Source organism: Ochotona curzoniae, unplaced genomic scaffold, assembly GCF_017591425.1.
Source record: "Ochotona curzoniae isolate NIBS_2020 unplaced genomic scaffold, NIBS_Ocur_1.0 scaffold_4701, whole genome shotgun sequence".
Taxonomy (NCBI): Eukaryota; Metazoa; Chordata; class Mammalia; order Lagomorpha; family Ochotonidae; genus Ochotona; species Ochotona curzoniae.
Genome location: NW_024467122.1, coordinates 24,700,520 through 24,707,109, shown reverse-complemented (window position 1 = coordinate 24,707,109; position 6,590 = coordinate 24,700,520).

Genomic DNA, 6,590 nt, shown 5'->3' with positions numbered 1-6,590 from the left:
CAACAATAAAAGAGACAATACACATATAAAAGGTTTTCTGAATATAAAGGACACAGCTTGGAGGAAATTCTATTTTCTCTCTCCAAAAGTGAATTCTTTGAACAAAATATGAGAATACTTGGTACTATTTCTGTCTCCTCAAAGGATTAACAGAAAGGCTTTTACACTATTCCTTACTGCTCAATCATTTCTCTATATGTTGGGCTAGAAAAGTTAACTTGAAATAAAGGTAACTGATCTGGCATGACACAGATTTTTCACTTTTCTTCTCCTTTCTTGCTTTCAGTTGATGGTCAACAGGAAAGCAGGTGCCTCTTTGTACTTATACTTTTGAGGCGTCTAGACTTCTTTTTGCCCAATCATTTCAAAGTGCACGAAAAAAAGGTGTAGCCCTGTCACACTGTGTCTTAGCTAAGTGTTAAATCTACAAATTTAAGATTTTAGATTTAAGGTGGGAAGAACATTAGACGGCACCTTTTTGTCTTTCAGGTGGAATGTTATTCATCCACTTAGCTTTGTGATACAACTTTTATACAATTTGTTGTCTATTTTTCTACTTTTCCTCCCCTCCCAAAACCTAATTAACCGGAGAGTTGTAACTAATATGCTTTTAAAAAAAATCTAAATGGTCAGAGTCAAGTTTTTGTTGCAATATTTAAATCGTCACTTTGAAGGCACACATCCCATATTAGAGTGTCTGATTTGAGCCCCAGCTCCAGCTCGTCCACTTTTCATTCAGTTTCCCGCTGATGCATGCCCTGAAAGGCAGAACTTGGTGGCTCAAATATTGAGTCACTGAAATTCACAAAGGGAATTCAGAGTGAGATTTGGGCTTTTAGCTTCAACTTGGCCCAGTCCATGCTTCTAAGGACATTTGGGGAGAGAGTCATGGATAGAATCATCTGTGTCTCCCTCTCAAATATAAACAAAGCAAACAGATCCTTTCTGAAGAGTTGAAATACATATAAAGAATCAATATAAAGTTATCAGGTGATGCTCTGATGAAAGAGCAAATCGTTACTTGGTTATGATCTCACAAAATGTAGCTCTAAAGTGAAGAAGTAAGACATATACATGTAAATAATAGGACAGTACTTTACAGTGGAATATGTAGAGAATCGCAGACCTAAGTGCCTAGTTCTTTCTTCTATGGAAAGATAGATAGAATCTAACAATCACCGCCCCCCAGCTTTCATATCCAAATAGACAGGACTAAATACATCATTGAGATATGTCCTGTCAGATCTCCTATGGAATGACCTGCCCTGGTCAAGTACTCATTTCCCATATCTGAGGAAAAATAATCAAGCTCTATTTATATATAATTTCTTGTTATAATAAGAGAATGAGCATTTCCTCAAATTTTGCGCACTGGGCACTTAGCTTTCCTCGCCCTAATTCATGTATCACTTAGTCATCTTGCTAAAAATGCATAAGCACCAAATTAAGCGTTCATATTAACTGGTATCAATATTTTCCCTGACCTTGATCTCCTGGGTGAAACCTTTCCTAATCAGACTTAACACTGACCCCTAAATATTGGTGTTCAGGCAGAACTTACATATTCATAACCTGTCCAAATTAGAGTCAATGGAAGCATTCTTAAAATATAAAACAGTTGCAATCCTGTAAAACAGATAGATTTGGTCACTCACCTTTAAAAAATGTACATCTTCATGACTGAAGACTACAGGATATATCTGTATGCTGGAAATACGAATGTTCTCAAATTTACATATGATATATAAAATCCCAGAGCCAGGAAGAACACCACAGTTTCAGGCTCCAGGCCAGTTTCATTGGAACTAAGTTCCAGGTCTGCCTCAATTGAGGCAAGTTCTACATCTGACTGGGCACCAAGCTAACCCTGTGGTACCATGCTCCATGGTAACTCTTTCAGATCCAGCTTCAAAACTATCCCAGTACCAGGCCAGTCCCCATGGGGACTCCAGGCCATCCTCTGCAATACTGGTTAATAGATCTGCATCTGTGGACACATTAACGCCACAGCTTGCAGGTTGACACACGTGGATCCAGAATCTAGGCCTGCACTCATGGATTTAAGCTCTAAGCCTACCTCTGTCTAACCAGTGACCCAGGCATAAGGGCTGCTCCTCCATGCTCAGGCACAAGGCTGACCTTTGCAGACCTCAATATCAGCCACACTCAGCTACTCAGCAGGCCAGTCAGCCCAAGGATTTCATTAGCAAAATTCACCTTGAATTGCACTACCCAGCCAGCCTAGATGGACAGACTTTGAGGCGAAAGATGAGCTCTTCCTGAAACCAAAGCACAAAAAGTAGAACAGATGACAACTTCCTCCCATTTGCAATTGTCAGTAAAGGGACCCAAGGGTCACAAATAATCAGGGAAACAGAACACCATTAATTGAAAAAATAAAGCAATAGTAAGTAACCATGCTGAAATGGAGATCTACACACACTCTGAGAAAAAACTGGCAAAGGTAGTGAGCTATAAAAAATAAAATAAAAAAAAAAGTACATTAACAAAAGATTAAATCCAACAATTAGAAACCACAAAGAGGAAATAAAATTTCTGGAATGAAACAACATAAACAATAACAACAAAACTCAATGGAATACTTGGATGTCAGATTCCACCCAGCAGAAGAAAGGATACATGAACTTAAATGCAAGTCATCTACATTTTCAAAAAATGATAAAATAGTATGATACTACCTTAAAAATAGACACACAGATCAATGAAAATTATAGAAAGCCCAGAAATAAAGCCAGGCATTTGTCAACTGCTTTTTTTCCAAGCAAAGTTGTGAATAGCATATAGTGAGAAAATGACTGTCCATTCAATAAATAATAGGAAGAAAAACCAAATGTCCAGATGTAACAGATGGAAGTAAGCACATATCTTGCAGCAAACAAAAAGTCAACCGAAACTGGGCTAATGGCTTAACTTCAACACAAAAAATTTTAAAACTTTTGAATAAAACCATATGGGGAAGTGTGATCACATTAGTCTAGACAGTGATTTTTTTTTTTTTTTTTGGATAGGATCTTAAAAGCACAGGTTAAAAAAAAGAAAAAATAAGAATAAATGAGAGATGGCATCAAATTGTTCGGCAAAGGAAACAATGAACAAAGTAAATAGTCAACCATAGAATAAGAGAAAATATTTGCAATCTCTATTTGTTCTGATGGGTTAACACTCATAATGCCTAAACATGCAACTTGATAGCAAAATACCAAGTAATCTTATCTAAAATGATCAAAGGACCTGAACAGATATTTTCCAAAAGAAGTCAAACAAATTGCCAACAAGTGCATGAAAAAATGATCACTATCAGAAATCTTAAAGGAAAAACAAATTGAAAGCAAATTGAGATATTACCTTACAATTATTATGTTTTCCTTAAAAAGATGAAAGGTAAATGTTGTGGAGACAAGGAAGCTCCAATTAAGTAAATTACTACAGCCATATAGAGAATGGTATAGAAATTCTGGGGTGGGGAAAAGACCCTGAAAATCCAAGAATCACATTTCTGGGTTTATATTCAAAGGAGCTGAAGCCAATATCTACTGAATACCTGAACTTTCATATCTATTGAAGCATTACTCACAACAGGCAAAGTTTATAAACACACAATGAACAAATAATTGTGCAGAGTAAAAGTGATATTTATATATAATGAGGTATTATTAATCTTAAAATGGAAAAAAATCTGATTTCTTATTCATAAGTTATTATTTGTAGGTAGTTCCAATTAATGTTTAAAGTTTAACTGTGCTTAAGACTTGTGTCCAATACATTTCATGATAATGATTGGTTTGTTTTTTCTAAACTCACAGTACTGATGTCCATTTCATTCAGTGCTTGAGACAGTACTTAGGTGTCTGCATGAGCTCAATTCCAGCTCACTTCTGCAGAGAGCAGGTGATGAGCCAGCCACTCTGATTCCTTCCCCTCTATTGGGACACTTGGACTAGGCTCCTGGCTTCAGCTTAGTTCAGCCCAGGATGGTGCAGGTATTTCATAAATGCTTTAGTGAATACAATATCTGTGTCTGTATGTCTTCCACTATGATTCTGTCTCTCTTTCAAATAATTGGCAATAAATAAATTAAAAATGAGAAAAAACTAAGTGAGGGTGTTACTGTACTTTGGATTTCCTCTCTCCCCTTCTAATAATCTCTGCACAGTACAAAAATGAGGAATGTAGAAAAACTCCTTATTTTACTTTGCTTAAAATTTGTCTATTGATAAATACTAATGGTATGTGCAATGATTTTAATAATCTAGTTAGCTTTCTGCTATAGCTGTCTTCCCAGTGCCACTGCCAAGTGCCAGAAAGGAGTGCCCGTGTTCACCGTGGCGAGACTGGCTCACGGATCTGAGCTTTCAATTCACAGGCAACAATAAAGATTGAAGCAAAAGTGCAAGTTAGCTTTTCCATCATCTGGATCTGTTTATATTTGTATCATCAGCTCTGATCATTGTGTTAGTAGAAGAAATATTACCTGCTTCCATTTTATTAGCTGTGCCATATGAACACGATGCACCTTTAAATTCAAAAGCCTCATTTTTCATTAGTAGGATGAAGGCTCACTCATTATCTTCCCATATCAAGTCTGTAATTAGAGCCTGGTGTGTTATTACAGCGAACAACAGACTGTTTTACAAAACTGATTCACCAACAAAATTCATGAATCAAATGAAAGTACTGTCCTAACTCTCATCTGTGTAGGAAGACAGTGAAATAAAGTTTAAGAATCATAATAATTGGAAGTGTAATTTAAGTTACAATTGGGTTCAATGTGCAAGAGCCACAGGGCTTTCACAATCCCAATATGCACTTCCGTAGCCCAGCCTGGAGACGACTGTCCTGCCTAAAGATGTAACCCTTTGAAGAGATATATAATGTGACTGTGATTCCACTTGGCTCTTCACGTTCATATACAAAGTCCATGATCAGGTAGAGATGTCATCAGAGAACACTGGTCTCAAAACCAAGAACATTAGAAACAAGCATTTGATATAGACGTTAATTTAATAATTAATGTTCTTAATTATACTGTCCTTATATCTTGAACTTTAATATGCATAGATATCTCATATCTGAAATAAAGTGGTGTCATAGACTGGAGCAGAAATCTGCCTTGGACCTAAACAAAAATAACCTGCTATTGAGAGGTATTTATTGCCTTTGCTTCAGAATATTACCATTGAACTTAATTGACCATTACATTCTACCAATACTTGAACATCAGGCTGTAGGAAAATCTGTTCACAGGAAGTATAACCTAAGGATCAATTTCCTAAACAAAAAAATACATGTAAAGTTGAACCAATTTTATGAGTTAATCCTATTGTGTGTGTGTGTGATGGAAAGAGACTACCAGCAAATAAAACAAATTTCCATTATGACACTTTCTCTTGGTTATTTCAGATTTATGAAAATTACTGCTATTAGATTTTATAAAGATAGATTCAGGCTGGAAAGAAAAAAAATTTTGATAAAAGATCAATATAAGAGGCTATTATATTGTAATAAAAGCCCTACAAAACCCACTTAGTGGAGAGTGTGGCAAAGGGACAGAGACATCTGAAACAGCTCCCAGTGGTCAAAACTGCAACATTCTGACTGAGAAAATAATGCTGACAATATACATACAACATCTTTTCATGAAAATAAATGTCACTTGACCTTGCTAAAAACCATTACCACAATCCAGTCATGAGAAAACATCAAACAAATTCCATTTGAGGGGCATTTCAAATATTCCAGAGTGGTACTCCTTAAAACTTCCAAAGTCATCAAATACAGAGAAAAACCTGAGAAATTTTCATAGTCAAGCAAAGCTTAAGGGGACAGAGAGACTGAATGTAACTGAGTGCCCTGGATGGCCTCTGAGTCAGAAAGAGCACTGAGTAAAAATCAAGAACACACGAATGAAGAAAGGGATTTAGCCAGTATCGGTCAATTAATTGCATTGTATGAGGTCAGTAGTGTGGCACAGTAAGTCAAGCTACCACCTGTGACGTTAGTATCCCACGGGAGTGTTTGTTCAAATCCCAGCTGCTCCACTTCTGACCCTGTCCCTTGTTAATCTGCCTGGGAACAGAATGGAAGATGTTCAAATGCTTGGGACTCTGCACTCACCTGGGAGAGCCTACTGCAATTCCATGCTACTGGTCCCTGTCCAGCTGCTGCAACTGTTAGGGAGGGAACCTGCAGGACCAAAGATCGATCAACTGATCTATCTCTGTAGCATTCACATTTAAAGCAATAATAGCAGAGGAAATTTGGAATGGGGAAAGGGTAGGTAGTAGTACATCTCCAGTATTTTCTCAGTATTTCTGTAAGTCTAAGGCTTTGCTAAAAATAAAGCTTATTGTAGAAAAAAAAGAGGCCATTATATTCCTTTTGAAGAAGAGAAAATTATTAATCCGCATGATTCTATCATGGGTTTTTGTAAAAATTTTCTGTGATAATTATGTAGAAAACCAGACGCTTCAATTTCACCAAAATAAAGATTCTCTGGTTTAAAAATTTTTTTTCTGATGTTCAGATAATACAAGCATACTTCAAAAGATTTATTAGAGCATGCTATTAAA